General features: G+C 38.0%; 1 pseudogene; it reads left to right on the top strand.

Moving 5' to 3' along the window:
* The first annotated feature begins 896 nt into the window (after positions 1–896).
* Positions 897–2,493, top strand: LOC124508319 (importin subunit alpha-1-like; annotated as a pseudogene).
* Positions 2,494–16,530: the final 14,037 nt, after the last annotated feature.

Genomic DNA, 16,530 nt, shown 5'->3' with positions numbered 1-16,530 from the left:
GCAGATTTTTCCCATTCAGCACTTTGAATATATCATGTCATTCCATTCTCGCTTGCAAAGTTTCTGTTGAAAATTTCCCACCACCTTTATGGATTTTCCCTTGTAAGTTACTGACTTCTTTCATCTTACAGCTTTAATATTTTTTCTTTATCTTTCTATTAATTACAATATGTCTTGGTGTAGGTCTGCTTTTGTTTATTTTGATGGGAGTTCTCTGTGCCTCCTGGATCTGGATATCTGTGTCCTCCCTCAGATTAGGGAAGTTTTCAGCTATTATTTCTTCAAATAAATGTTCTGCCCCCCTTTCTCTCTCTTCTTCTGGAATCCTTATAATACAAATGTTACTATGTTTGATGGAGTCATTGAGTTCCCTAAGTCTATTCTCGTTTTGTGTAATTCTTTTTTCTCTCTTTTGGCCAGCTTGATTAGTAAACATTATTCTTTCTTCTAGGTTACTAATTCATTCTTATGCTTCTTGCATCCTGCTATTCGTTCTGTCAAGTGTGTTTCTCATTTCATTCATTGAGTCCTTTATCTCTGCTATGTTACTCCTTACCTCTGTGTAAGTCTCACTTATGTCTTCTACTCTTTTCTCAAGTCAAGTGAGTATCCTTATGATAATTGCTTTAAGTTCTCTTTCAGGCATGTTACTTATATCTGTTTCTCTTAGATCTCTGGCTGTGGTGTTATCCTGTCCTTTCATTTGTGATAAATTTCTCTGTCTCCTCATTTTGTCTGCCTCTTTGTCTGTTTCTCTGTGTTAATAAAGTTAGCTATAACACTGTCTTTGGGCTGAGCCATTGTGGACATTTTGAGGGAAGCTGACCTACATGCCCCCACACCATCTCCTGGAAGCCTGAGCCAGCTATATAGCTTTCTCCCTTTGTCTCATAACCATGTCCACCAATATAAATGCTAATTTGCCAGCTGCCTGCCTTAACAGGTTCAAGAACAAGGGGAAAGACAGTACAGAAATGAGGTGGCACTGAATAGAAGTTAATGAGGAGCTGAGGAAAGCTAAGGATGACCAGATGCTGAAAAGGAGAAATGTAAGCTCATTTCCTGATGGTGCTACTTCTCTACTGCAAGAGAACTGCAACAACCAAGGCACTGTAAGTTGGTCTGTTGATGACATTGTCCAAGGCATAAATAGCAATTCATTTGGAAAGCTAGCTCCAGGCTACTAAAGCTGATAGGAAACTGCTTTCCAGGGAAACACAGCCTCCCATAGACAACATAATCTGGGCTGGTTTTGATTCCAAAATTTGTATACTTCTTGGGTAGAACTGACTGTAGTCCTATTCAGTTTTAATTTGCTTGGGCCCTCACTAACATTGTTTCCAGAACATCAGAACAGACCAAAATTGTGGTAGATGGAGGTGATACCCCAGCATTCATTTCTCTGTTGGCATCTTCCCATGCCCACATCAGTGAACAAGCTGTAGGGGTGCTAGGAAGCAATGCAGATGATGGTTCAGTTCCTCAAGACTTGTTTATCAAATATGGTACAGTTGACCTGCTGTTGGCTCTCCTTACAGTTTCTGATATGTAATCTTTAGAATGTGGTTATTTACATAACCTTCCTTGGACACTTTCAAACCTTTGTCACAACAAGAATCCTGAATGTCTGTTAGATGCTACTGAGAAGATTCTTCCTACCTTAGTTCATCTCCTGAATCATGATGATCCAGAAGTATTATTACATACTTGCTGGGCCATCTCCTATCTTACTGATGGTCCAAATGAATGGACTAAGATGGCCATGAAAATAGGAGTTGTGCTCCAACTTGTAAAGCTTCTAGGAGCTAGTGAATTGCTCATTGTGACTCCCGTGCTAAAAGCCACAGTAAATATTGTCACTGGGGCAGATGAACAGACTCAGGTTGTAATAGATGTAGGAGTACATGTTGTCCTTCCAAGCCTGCTAATGAACCTCAAAACTAATATTCAGAAGTAAGCTATGTGGACAGTGTCAAACATCATAGCTGGTCACCAAGACCAGATACAGCAAGTTGTGAATCATGGATTAGTACCATCCCTCACTGATTTTCTCTCTGAGACAGACTTTAAGACACAAAAGGATGCTGTATGGGTTGTGACCAACTATACAAGTGGAAGAACAGTTGAACAGACTGTATACATCATTCATGGTGGCATAATAGAACAAATGATGAATCTCTTAACTGTAAAAGATACAAAAATTACTCTGGTTATTATGGATGCATTTCAAACATCTTTTGGCCTGCTGAGAAGCTAAGTAAAGCTGAGAAACTGAGTATAATGATTAAAGAATGTGGAGATTTGGACAAAATTGAAACTCTACAAAACCATTAAAATGAGTCTGTATACAAAGCTTCATTAAACTTGATTGAGAGGTATTTCTTTGTAGAGGAAGAGGAAGATCAAAACGCTGTTCCAGAAACTAACTCTGAAGGCTATACAATCCAAGTTCAGGATCAAGCCCCAAGTTGGGCTCTGAGAAGAGGGCACTGAGTCTGCTTGGGATTCTTTCCCACTTTCTCGCTGCCCCTCCCCCACTCACACTCTCTCTTTCTCAAAATAAAGTTTTTTAAAATAATTTTAAGTTGTTTGTTGTGTACTATGTTTGGTATATCTTACTGTTTCTCTACTAAGAACTCTTTTAAATGTGTTTTGTTATTGTAGCACTTTTTACAATGAAACTATACTTGAACAGTTCCAAATTGTACATACTCTATGAAGCTTCTCCTCTAAATGGGTTTCTTACTTCTTTGTGGAATCCATATCTTGCAGTGTCCTGTAACTAAAGATTAAATTCCACCCTTTTCTAAGAGAGAGAGAGAGAGAGAGAGAGAGAGAGAAAGAAAGAAAGAAAGGTAGAGAGAGAGAGAAAGAAAAAGGCAACTATGTCTTCTGCTCTTGAAAGCAGTGACTTTATGAAGAAGAGGTCCTGAAGTGCCTTGCAGGGCAATGTTCCCTGTTCACCAGAACCTGGCACTTCAGGAGAGTATCCTATGTGTGTTGCTTATGCCCTGATACTGTTTCTGAGTCACTTTTCCTTTCAGCGCAATTGTCTGCACTGACGCCCTGCCTTTTGTTAGTTCTCCTTGCTCTTTGTGGTGTTAGTGGGACCCAGCAGGCCAGCTCTGAGCAGGCATGCCTGCCAGGGAATTTAAGAACAGGGTGGTGGTGTTAGAAAATTTTTCATTGAGCCACTAGTTCCTATTCTGGATTCCCTGAAGTGCTAGGGCAGCTGGGGCCTACATGTCAGGTGACCAGGGGCATGAGGCTAGGCGTGGTGCTTGTTGGTAGCTGAGCATAGCTGGGCCCAGGGCATAACGGTGGCTGGGGGCAACCTGGCTGGGTGCTGTGTGGTGGTTAGGTGTGGCACAGCGTGCATGATGGCAGCAGCTATGCACCCAGCAGCTGGGCCACAAGCAAAATTTGGGCAAAATTTGCCCCAGCCCTGTACCTGAGCTAAAAGTATCTGTGCCACCCTGCCACCCAGAGGTTTTAAAGCCAAATATTATAAGAAATAGTTTTCCCCATGTGCACTCCATGGTGCAAGGGCCCAATTCTCTGCCCTCTCCATGTGCAGTTTCCCCTCCTCCTACAGGCATCCTCCCTCTGCCTTTCTGACTTTCCTAAACTTTCAGATGCAGCTTCTTCTCTATATTTAGTTGCGGAGTTTGTTCTGTCAGCCTCCCAATCATTCTCTGGCCTATTGACTTGGATGTGGATGATATCTAGTTGTAAACATGGGAGGGCTAAGTTTAGGGTCCTCCTATTCCATTATCTTCCCAAGCTCTATTATAGTATGATATTTTGATATCTTGTTCATAGAATTAATAAGATTAAGGCTATGGAATAGTTCAGTACTTCCTATGACCTTACAATTTGTCAAGCATCTGGGCATGGCACGCAGACCCTATGGTGACTGCACCCTCCAAACACTGTCCACTGCCTAGTGTTTACACCTTTGTGTAATCCCCTCCTCTTCAGTGTAGAAGAGACCTACGACTTGCTTTAACAAATAGAACACAGCGAAAGTGTGTTCTTTCCCATTTTATATTACATCATATAATATAAGTGTGTCACTCCCATTTTATATTACATCATATAATATTGCCTCTTAGCAGACTGAAGTGAGAGATTCTCCTTGCTGTCTTGATAAAGCAAGCAGGCATACCAAGGAAGCCATGTGTCAAGAACTATGGAAGGCCTCCAGACAACAGCCAGTAAGAAGCCTGGGCCCTCAGTAATACATCCTTAAGGAAATGAATACCGCCAACTTGAATGAGTATAGAAGCAAATTCTTTCCCACTTGAATCTCGATGTAAGAATGCAGCCTCATTCTGAAGTCTGAGCTATTAACCATCACCACAATGAAGAGCATACAGATCAGGACAGAGAGTGCTACATGGCAAAAGTGAGCAAGGGCCACAAGGACAGAGATGGATGGGATAATGCAGAGACAGACACAGGGCAACATCAACCAGCCCTTTCAGAGGCAAGAAGAAAGCAGGTACCAACATTTTGCAGAACAAAATGAATTAAACATTTTGCACAGTTTCAATGGGAAAAAATTCATTCTAAAAAATATCTCTAAGCAAAAAAGTTATATCATCAGGCAGAAGAGAGTAGGCAAAAATACCATGTAACACACAGAAGAGGATCAGAGTAGGGTCAGCTAAACTTGGCCAACAGAAGAAAATTCAAACCAGACCAGAATAAAAACTGTTTCTTTTACAAAGAGTTTCACCGAAAAATTGGAAATTTCTATCAAAAGCCATTGTCCCACTTTGTACTTTGTGGCATTGAACTACATGAACTGTTATCCTTACAGACTGGGGAATCAGGCATTGTCCACAAATTCTTTTGTTGCTTATGAAAGTTCTGAATTAGAGATCTCATCATATTGTTATAGATAGGCAATTGGATTGATAAAAGCTTCAAGATCTTTTCAGTCAACATTCTGGTGATGAGAGTGGGTGAAACCTTTTACTCAAGTCTATTTTAACAAGGTGTATTTCTGCTCAAGTGGGTACACTTTATAAGACATTATATGATCCAAGAAGGTGAGCCAGAGTCAGCTATTAGTAATTCACTGGTAAACATAGTAAGTTTGGTATCAGAGGATCCAGAGTTATAGCCTAGAGCAAAACTGAAGATCAATAACCAGAGAAAATGGATGACTATGGGGAGTAAGTAGGTGAGAAGCAGACTCAAGTATGAACTAGGAATGGAGTCAACCTGCTTGCCTTTGCCCCAGAGCTACCTGATCAGAGAACATCCAGCCAAGTTAGACATCCACACACAGCACCCTTGTCTCCTGTCCTTCCCAGGGATCAGAATTTCCAGGGATACCTTCCTTAGCTACCTCACCAATGCTGCTGGATATTTATCCCTAAAAATGTAGTACATGATATCCTTGGCAGGCCTACCCTGAAAACAAAGTAAGAGCTTCAAGCCTTCTCAGTGCATCCAGTTTACAACCACATTTTTCTTTGACAAAAGACAAACATTGCTGAGGCATTTAAGTACTTTCAATGACATTGGATCCATCATCAAAAGGATGCTTTCCAGACTGTCAAGCACTTATTGATTTCTGGGCCTATGCAGTATATGATAAAAGACTCCTCTTTCCACAGACAGTTTGCCTCATTGTGTTGGAACAGTTCTCAGCTGTTTAATGCTAGATGAGTAGTTGCATGTAACTGGTCAGGATTTCTGATTTGCCCTCTGGATGTGAAATGTTTGGTCAGGAGAAAATACATCTCAGAAATGTGGTTCAGAAGTTGTATAATGCCTCTAGGGTATCCTAACTACAATCATGCCAGCTAAACTATATCATATTCCAACAGAATCTATATGAGCCTCATGTTTGTCCTCTCCCTACTCCTGTCCAGCATCAATTCCTGCTCATTTTGGCCCCCAATTTGGTTTTGCTCCCAGGACTTGATCTGTTCTCATCCTACTATTTCATTTTTCATTCCTAACTCAGCTGTTCCCCTTATAATTGTGCATGATTCAATTCCTGCCCTGCCCATACTGCTTTACTAAAACTGCTCAGGTCAGAGGTCACTGATTACAACTTTATGCCAAATATAATAAAAATTTTTCTGTAGTTCTTAGTTTACTTGTTTGCAGACTGACACTAATGACACTTCCTCCTTCTTTAAACTCTATTTCCATTACATTGTTCCTCTCTTTTTTCCCGTTTTACTTCTTCTGCTTATCTTTCTCGTCTATGTATTCCTCTGATTTTCAATTAAATGTCTTCCCAAGAGCTCCAACCTCAGTTCTCACCCCATGACCCTTGGGGTTTGGCACCCATATCTATGACATCGGCTTACAGGATAACTCTAGTCCATATCTCTTACTTCAAAACATTCAGCTGAGTTGCCTAATAGACATTTCTTCCTGGATAACCAAAGAGAATCTCAACTTCCATATGCCAAAGTCTGAAATATCTAACTCTTTCCAAAAATCAGATCTCACTTCTATATCTTCACTGAATGATCCCATGAAGGACTCAAATATCCAAACCAAATACTTGAGAGTTTATCCCTTTCTTTCACTTACTTCATCAATCAGGCTCCAAGACCCAAGTGGTCTTCTTAATGATTCCTAAATCTATCCTTTCCCTTAATTTCTCAGCTACCTTAATTTAAGCTTTCATCTTCTTCCCCAGATTTTAGCAGTGGCCTCTCATAGACATCCTTGCCTCCAATCTTACCTTCTTCAAATCCATTTTGTACCAAAATAATCTTCCTAAAGTACAAATTTTAACAAGTTAATCCCTTGAATGAAATCCAAGCTTTCAGGAGGTGGATGAAATTCCTTTGAACCCAAGACTCATAACTATTTACTCCTGCCTATTTTTCTCACTCCATCTCCTATAATTCCCCAAATACCCTCCTCTTTCCAGCTGTACAGACTATTTGTAAATCTTTGAATGTGTCTTTAAGTCTCTACCAAGAATGGGCTCTCCCATCCCACAACACTTTTTTTCCAGCTATTTCCTACTTATCTTCAAAACACTGCTCGGATGTCACCATTTCTGGAAAATCATTTCTAATTTACCCTTCCACTTCCAGATCTGATTTAGTTCCCTTTTCTGTGCTCCTGTATCAGAGCACTTAAGATTCTACCCTACTAGACTATGAGGTCCCTAAAAACAGGAACTTATTCATCAATCCACTCCTAGCATTCAACATAACGTCTGGAATGGAACAGGCATTTAATAAATATATTTTCAAAAAGAAAGGGGGATAAAAGGGGAGAAAGGGTTGGTGGAGGGGATAAGTAAGTTTGAAAACCTATCTTAGAAACTGAATTTCAGTTTGATTAATGGAAGACTAATATAGCTGGAGAGTTAATGGCCAAACAACTGTGCCCCATCTGACTTAAGAAAATTCTGGAGCTGCTAGACATCAATTAATAAAATGAAATCTAACATCTATAAGACCAATCTGCTCCCTTCAAGCACTATTTGATAAAAATGGCCTCAGGATAGCACAAATCCTGTTCTAGTCACATCACCTTATAAAAGATTTGTTAATAATAAGAAAATAAGCAACCAAAGGGGTCTAAGGAGGAGTCTTGGACTTCATAGAAGCACTATATTGGAACTTCCAGGGGTATTTTATCCAAATTAATTCTAAAGTTTAATCTTTCTCATTCTGTACTAATACCACAGATGGACACTCTAAATTTATCGGGGTAACTATTATCAGGTATCGTTGCAGGAATATTTGTATGAATATATATGTTTCTGTTTCTGCATGTCTGTTTATTACTATAGAATGTCTATTAATTATAGAGTCACTGAGGATCTATGACTCATAGATATTGAAAATTAAATAACGTTCCCTTTTGTAGTTTGTCCTATGCCTTCCTCACCAACACTTTGCACATATAGAAATAATACCAGACTTTTCAATTGCCCTGAATTCTTTGCCAGTAACTCAACACAACAAAAAAAGCACTTGTCTTTCTCCTCTTGTAGACTTCGCCAACTGATTCCTCTGGTTCTATTATGTTCTTAACCTTCTTATAATTCCCCCATCCTCCTAATTCTAAAATTATCTTTCAAGTCTCCCTTTGCAGCATGTACATTCAACCAATTGCCCAGTCCTATCATATGTAATTCTAAAATTCATCTTAAATTTGTCTCATTCTTATTTCCATTGATGTCATCATCATTCAAATCTTTGTTTCTAATATACGCAATTTTTTCTCATCCATACTATTCTTATCTGTACTATTCACTAATAGTATATTCTATGCCAGTTTCTAATCTATACTACTGCAGTGGTAGTATACTAACTTTTCCACTTCCTTCAAAGCTACATATTACTGTTAAAATAATCTTCTCAAATTTGTGCTCACAAAGTGCAGTTCTAGGGCACCCAGGTGGCTCAGTTGGTTAAGCATCCGATTTCGGCTCAGGTCATGATCTCATAAAACTATTAAAATGGAATTTAAATAACATATAACAGAAAGCTCCCCAAGCCCTCTCCCCAGTACCCTCTCCTATCTCACTTTTTCAGTATGTTTAACATGACTTATACTCCAGTCAGATTAAACTGAGTATTGTTCATTTGACATTTATGTCTCCATAACTATTCTCAAATTATTTCCTCTGCCTGGAGTCCCTTCCCTTGAAACGTGTCAAGATATTCTCATCTTTCTAAGTTCCAGGTCAAATTTCCCCTCTTTCATGAACATTTCCCTGATCCTTGCAAATTAAAAATCATCTCTCCTTTACATATGGCCAACAGACACATGAAAAGATGCTCAACATCACTCATCATCAGGAAAATGCAAATCAAAAGTACAGTGAGGGGGTGCCTGGGCGGCTCAGTCATTTAAGCATCTGACTCTTGATTTTGGCTCAGGTCATGATCTCACAGTTGGTCAGTTCGAGCCCTGCACAGGGCTCTGCATTGACAATGCAGAACCTACTTGGGATTCTCTCTCCCTCCTTCTCTCTCTGCCTTCCCTCTGCTCTCTGTTGACAGCTCTCTGTGTTGACAGCTCAGAGGCTGGATGGAACCTGAGTCTTCCTCTCTCTCTCCCCCCTGGATTCTGTGTCTCCCTCTCTCTCTGCCCCTCCCTCACTCACACTCTGTCTCTCTCTCTGAAAAATAAATAAACATTAAAATTTTTTTTAAAAAATACAATGAGGTATCACCTCACACCTGTCAGAATGATTGATATCAAAACCACAAGAAGCAATAAATGTTCCCAAGAATGTGGAGAAAAAGGAACCCTCATGCACCATTGGCTACAATGCAAACTGGTGCAGCCACTGAGGAAAACTGTGATTAACACAGAATTACCTTATGATCCAGTAATTTCACCACTGGGTATTTTCCCAAAGAAAACAAAAACAGTAATTCAAAAAGATATATGCACCCCTATGTTTACTGCAGTATTATTTACAAATTATGGAATCAGCCCCAGTGTCCATTGATATATGACTGGATAAACTGGTGGTTGGGGCACCTGGGTGGCTCAGTCAGTTAGGCTTTTGACTCTTGATTTTGGCTCGAGTTCACGAGTTCGAGCCCCTCACTGGGCTCTCTACTTTCAGTGCAGAGCCCTCTTTGGATCCTCTGTCCCCCTCTTTCTCTGCCCCTCTCCCACTTGCATTCTCTCTCTCAAAAAATAAATTTTTTAAAAAAGATGTGGCACATAAATAGCAAAATACACACACAAAAACACATACACAATGGAATATTACCCAACCATAAAAAAGAATGAAATCTTGTCATTTGCAACACCATGATGGATCTAGAGGGTATAATGCTAAGTGAAATAAGTCAGTCAGAGAAAGACAAATACCGTATTATTTCACTCATATGTGGAATTTAAGAAACAAAATAAATGAACAAAGAGAAAAAAACAAAAAACAGACTCTTAACTATAGAGAACAAACAGATGGGTTATCAGTGGGGAGGGTAGGGGGAATGGGTGAAATAGGTGAAGGGGATTAGGAATATACTCATAATAATGAGCACTGAATAATGTATAGAATTGCTAAATCACTATATTGTATACCTGAAATTAATATAACACTGTATGTTAACTAAACTGGGATTTTAAAAAATCACCTCTCTTCTAAACTTTTACAACTCTACTTGAATATTTTCTTCAGGCATTAGAACATTCTACCCTATATTATAAATATTATGACCATCTCTCATCACTGTCACTTGGCTATGAACTCCCAAAGGGTGGGACTTTGGTTTATTTATTTGTATCCCCTCTGAATATTTTTTTCCTATTCTTTAATAAGAAGAAATCACTATTTATATACTGTTGTTTTCCCTGTTTGAAAAGAAGAAAGTGTTGATTGAAGAGAAAATTATAATATTGTATATGAGATTTAACATTTTAACTACCAACCACTAGCATTATTTGGGGAAAGAATAGTTTTGAACCCTAGATCTACATCAAGTAGGAAACAATGTCAGATTATTAAACAATTTTATTCGGTAAGTTTTTTAAAACATCTACTATGTGGAAGAAGCATTATGTCAGTTGCATAGAAAACACAGCCTTATTCATTAATAAGAATATAGACTAATGAGATAAAACAAAACTTGACATAACTATAATACCAGTGTAAGTGCAATATGAGGAAAGCACTGCTATGGAGATTTAAATATGTACAAAACTCAGGAGGGAATCTCTACAGCAGAGTCAGAAGCATACAGACTTGGAAGTCATTCAAGCTGGTTTGCATCCTGGCTTATTTCTTTAAGTGGGGCAGCTGTGGGCAAAACATCAAACTGCTCTAAGTCTCAGATTTCTCATCTGTAAAATGGGAATAATACCTACATTTGGCTAACATTCCTAAAACAGAGTAAGTGCTCAAAAATGACATCTTCCCTCCTCCATTTCCTACTTACTGGCCTAAAAAGCTCACAATCTTCTTAACCCCACAGTTCTGGATTTACTTTAGTTCAAAGTATCAAATTTGAAATGATTTGAATCCTCTCACCACATTTCAAAATGGCATCGCTAGGAGAAGGTAAAATGAAATCAGTAGTAATTAAAGCCAGAGTTCTGGGGCTATAACATAGCCAGGGCTGAATTACTGAAAAGATTGCAAATCTCTTTTCACAGATGATGATTTCAGTTTGGGGTACTAAAATCAAATGCCATTAATCTAGCATATCAGAGTCAGTTCTATTCAGTTTCTCATGATGATTAATAATTGAGGCCATATCTCACAGTTACAAATATGCTTCAACCCTGAAATGTTCCCAATAAATTTACCATCTTTCTCAAATGGATGTTTTACTGTCAGAACATAGTTTCTTATTCCTGTAATATTGGCATTGAGCAACACAGCTTAAACACGTCCAGTAAAAGCACCAAAATAGCGTTTTATAAGGCTTAAGCATGCCATCAAGAGGAAAGTCCATTTTTAATAAGAAGTTTAAGTCGTCCTGTTTCCAGTTCCCAGCTCCTCTGGGAAGTGATACAAAGTTCTCCAAGTGGAGGAAAACCAGGAATTCCCCAGAGTGTTAATATTACAAACCCAAGTTGAAATCAAACTCAATTACAAACTTAACTACATTTTCAAGTCTGTTTTGTTTTTTTTTTTTTATCAATCCCCTGGCCTTAAGATCTACAGCAGCCCTAAACCAGGCTGGATTCTGAGTGAGAGTCAGAGAGCCATTGGGAATCCATTGTTCCTCTTGGCGGGGAGGGAGTAGACAGGAAACCTGGATTCTAGATCTTAATTTGCTCTCAACTGCCTGATTACCCACTGTCAAAGGTACCAATTCAATTTGATTTAACATTCATTTATCAAACTCTTGTATATGCCAAGACTGTTAAATATTAAGTATAAAAAAAAAACAAGATCAGGTATGACTTTCAATTGTTTTAAAACTGAATGCTTGCAAAACAAAAGTAGACAAGTTATGTTACAGACCTTTCTTTTTAAAGTAAAAAAAAATTAAATAAGACTTCACAGCAAGGTGAAGAGTAGCTTCAGAGAGGTCATCAAGGAGAAAACTCTGAGAACAATGGCATGTGCTCTCTGCCCATGGTGTCCAGACTGATGAGCTAGGTCACCCACTTGAGCTCATCACCATCCTTTATTATCTGGGCAGTGCTCTCTTGTGCCCTGCTCCAAACATAATATAACAACGTGGTCCCTGCCCTCAAGGCTAACAATTTAGGCTTGAGAGACAGCTTGTTCTGACACATTCCTAAATAAGCTTCAAATGTATAAGAGAGAAGCGAGATCAAATCTAAGGAAACAGCATCAGAGACACAATATACCCAGGATGACTAACTGACCTAACTTATGACCTATAGAAACCATTTTTCTTCCAAAGATAACTGATGTACTTGTAGTCACCACTGTGCCAAAACAAGATGCTTGATAAATCAATTTATTCCAAACTGACATATGATCCAAATATTATTTTAAATTAATGAAAAATATTTCTAGTCCTTAGAGAATTTACATATTTTTATATGAGACCTGCAGCATCATCTTAAAAATACTTTCATACTACAGTAGGAACTTTTTAATTTTATAATTGCACAATACTCAGTGAGGTGATGGGAATTACCCCAAAGTGTTGCAGAAAAACAGGAGACGGCCATATTTTAAGGACTTTACTTAAAGGCAGATAATAGTAGAGATTACACTCAGGACTTATTACATATGTAAATTGAATTACATGAGTAAGAAATTTGAACCAGAGAGAGAATTCTAGGTCTGACTTCTAGTTTCCTTGTCTTCAGTGTAGAACTTTATACTGTTTGACAGTGTCAATTCATTTTCCAACCTGAAGCTAGATTGTAAGAAAAGCATGAATCCAAAATATGGAATCATACTGGGATTACTGTGTCACTACAAGTTGCCCAAAGGTGCTTCCTGATCCACAAGCCCCATTCACAACTATGCACGGGGCGGGGGACGGAATTCACTGGCTCTGAAAGCCTCCCATAGACATCATCTTTACCATCCCACTCTCTTCCAGCAGTTTTAAATTATTTTTAATGTTTTTATTTATTTTGGGGAGAGAGAGAGAGGGAAAAAAAAACGCAAGCAGGGGAGGGGCAGAGAGAGAGAGGGAGATACAGAAGCTGAAGAAAGCTCCAGGCTCTGAGCTGTCAGCACAGAGCCCAATACGGGCTCAAACTCATGAACCGTGAGGTCATGACCTGAGCCCAAGTCGGTCAGTCAATTGACTGAGCCACCCAGGTGCCCCTCTTCTAGCAATTTTAAATAACAAAGTCAAACCTAGAAGATTGGCAGTGTAAGTGCTAAGAGCATAGACTCTGCACTCAGAAGACTTGGGGGGTGGCCCCAACTCTGCCACTTCCTAGCTGTGAGGCCTGGGACAAGTGGGACTAGCTAAGGGACTCTCTGTACTTCAGTGTTATCATCCTCAATATTAGGAATAATGATAGAACACACCTAGATTGTCATAAACATATACATTGTTATATGTAAATCACTTACGTCAGTGTTTAGGACATTGTAACTGCTCAATAAATGTGCTGGAGATATGAATATTGTGGGAGTAGAGAGCGATTTGGGGGAATATTAACATACATCAGTGGTCCCCTGTCTCACAAACACATATTACTTGATAATTACTCCAGTTCAAGACTGCTACAAAAATATTAAGAGTATGGATTCTTGTTCAAGAAGTTACTCATACTTGTAAAAATGTGTTATAGACAACAAAGTACACATATATGGATACATGATAACTCCATTTCTGAAGTCTATCTATGAGGATAACAGAGAATATTAGTTAAAACTATGAAGCAGTTGGGAGGCAGAGAAAGCAACCAAAAATAAATCATCTATAATTCTATGAAGTACTAGGGCCTGAGAACAGAGAAGGTGGGATGCCACAGGACTTATGAGGAACCTACCCACTCTCATTGTAAGGTCTGATAGCCAAGATCCATATTCCCAACTTATGACTACTGATTTCCACGCCATCAATCTACCTTTTTAAACAAATAAAAACTGTAAGCAAGTCATGCCAAGAGGTACCAAGTATACAGTCCTCCTTTGACCTTGGTTTTCATGAGGGGAACCCCCATAATCCACTCACATCACGCCCCAATCAGGTTGACTCTAAAATCCCATCATATCTTCCATTATTTGAATATCTAGGTCTAAAGACGAAAAGTGAATATAACAGTAAAACTGGTAGTTCAACTCCACTAGCCTGTTGGCAAAAGAGGAGGGACAGCCAGGGAGTTACCACTAAGGGAGAGCTAATAAGGCTTTGAAATTCAAATCTAATACAATTTTTTATTTTTTTATTTTTTATTTTTTACTTTTTATGTTAAATATAATTTATTGTCAAATTGGTTTCCATACAACACCTAGTGCTCATCCCAACAGGTGCACTCCTTGATGCCCATCACCCACTTTCCCCTCTCCCCCCACCCCCCATCAACTCTCAGTTTGTTCTCAGTATTTAAGAGTCTCTTATGGTTTGCCTCCCTCCCTCTCTGTGACTTTTTTTTCCCCTTCCCCTCCCCCATGGTCTTCTGTTAAGTTTCTCAGGATCCACATATGAGTGAAAACATATGGTATCTGTCTTTCTCTGCCTGACTTATTTTACTTAGCATAATACCCTCCAGTTCCATCCACGTTGTCTAATACAATTTTTTAAAACAACTGTTAAAGATGTCAGGTAAAGAATTACTGTGCCAATTAGTAAATACATTATTTCAGCATTGCTTCTGAGTGTGGAGACCACAAATCCTACCCTTTTATATTTAGAGAACCCATATAAAGCCTGTACTCAACAGGCCATTGAGAAACATTTGCTATTAGTGATTCTGATGATATATATGTATGAATAATATATGTACACCTTACACGTATATTGGTGCTGAGTATTTCAAATGCATCCACTCTAATCTTCACAACAACCTTGAGAAATGTAAGCCCCAAGATTCTTTCTTTGTAAGGAAACTATATTTATGACATGCTAAATTTCTTGACCAAAGTAACACAGATTAAAAGTAGCAAGGCCAAGTTTCAAACCAATCTGAAAATGCAATGTGTTCAAAACATACTATCCTGGAACAGGCCACAGAAATAATGTATCTCTAATCACCTAAGTTCCTACCAGTGAATAAAATGCCCTATTTCTAAATTCTTCTTCAGAATGCTTTCTGAGCTAAATAATACATGAACCAGGCACCAAAAACCATATTCTACTTTATCCACGATGAAAATTATTTATTTCAGAAGTTCTGAATATAGGCCTTATAATTAACCTGACCATGGCACCAGTATGAAGTGCTGACACATTATGACTAAGAACAGTGTTCCTACTCTTCCAGGCTTTTGTGTTAACACTATCTTTAATCATATCTTCAATAAATAATCAAGATAAATTCCAAAATATAAACTGTTCTTTATCATTTATTCTAACAGTCCTTATCTAATCATATACACATTCACAGGCTTCTGAAATTTTTAGATTGTCATTAAATTCCTGAATTGTTTATCAGTTATAGCAGATTCTATATGTGAATCGCAGTTTCATTGCTGTTCTAGGATTATAAGTCTTAATTTCCCAATACATGCTCAATATATACTTTCATTTTAGTTCCAGAAAATAGTAATGTGATGCATTTTAATGAAAACATGAAACATATATACAAACTATAAATGCTACCAAAATTACCTCCTAATAAGATTTTTGAAATAAAAAGCACTATTCTCTAAGTATTTATCTTCAGTGCTTCCTATTGAATCATGAAATTTTATCAATGGAAAGCATATTAGGAATAGTTTATCCAAGTTCCTTATTTTAGAAATTTAAAACAATGCACAACATGCCTAAGAATATAATGGTAAAGCTTCAGCTTTCTGAATAACCGATGACAATAAGATTAGATTTTGTGAAAAAAAAATCTCCAGAGATTTTAATTGTACTGTCACTACTTCTTGGTGCATTTCTGCTTGTGTACATGAAGACAACAAATGATATGAACGGTCATTTGAAATAAAACCAGGACAGGTTTATATTCAAGATGGATAATACCTCATTTTTAACCAGAGATAATTATAGAAGTTATTATTCTATCAACTTATAATATTGAATTAATGAATCTAGGCATATAAAATGTAAGTATCTTCTTTATAAGCTATGCATGCAAGATTTACAGTCATAACCTTAACAAATATAAAATTCAAAACAGAAGTTTAGCATATGTGAACTTGTTTTACCTATTAGAGCTCTCGAATAAAATGAAAAATGTCATTAACTAGGAACAAAACCAAAAAAAAAAAAAAAATGAGGCTAAGGTAAAGTAATGGAAAAACAACAGTGACATCTGCTGTCTGTTTTTATAGTTTCCTTTACACTTCAAATCTTCAATTTTCTTCTATATTTACCAGTCATATCCACAACATAAGAAATGCTTTGATGACTACGCACATTCTGTCTACTCCAGTGATTTGTTTCCAGGGAATCTGAAGCAAACTATTTTGAATACATGATCTGTGTCACAGACCTTTTAATACAC

This window comes from Lynx rufus, unplaced genomic scaffold (assembly GCF_022079265.1).
Source record: "Lynx rufus isolate CCGP_SWC_20201006 ecotype Redwood Valley unplaced genomic scaffold, mLynRuf1.p SCAF_13, whole genome shotgun sequence".
NCBI lineage: Eukaryota > Metazoa > Chordata > Mammalia > Carnivora > Felidae > Lynx > Lynx rufus.
The sequence above is the reverse complement of the archived record's forward strand: the minus strand, read 5'-3'. Positions and strand labels throughout refer to the sequence as shown.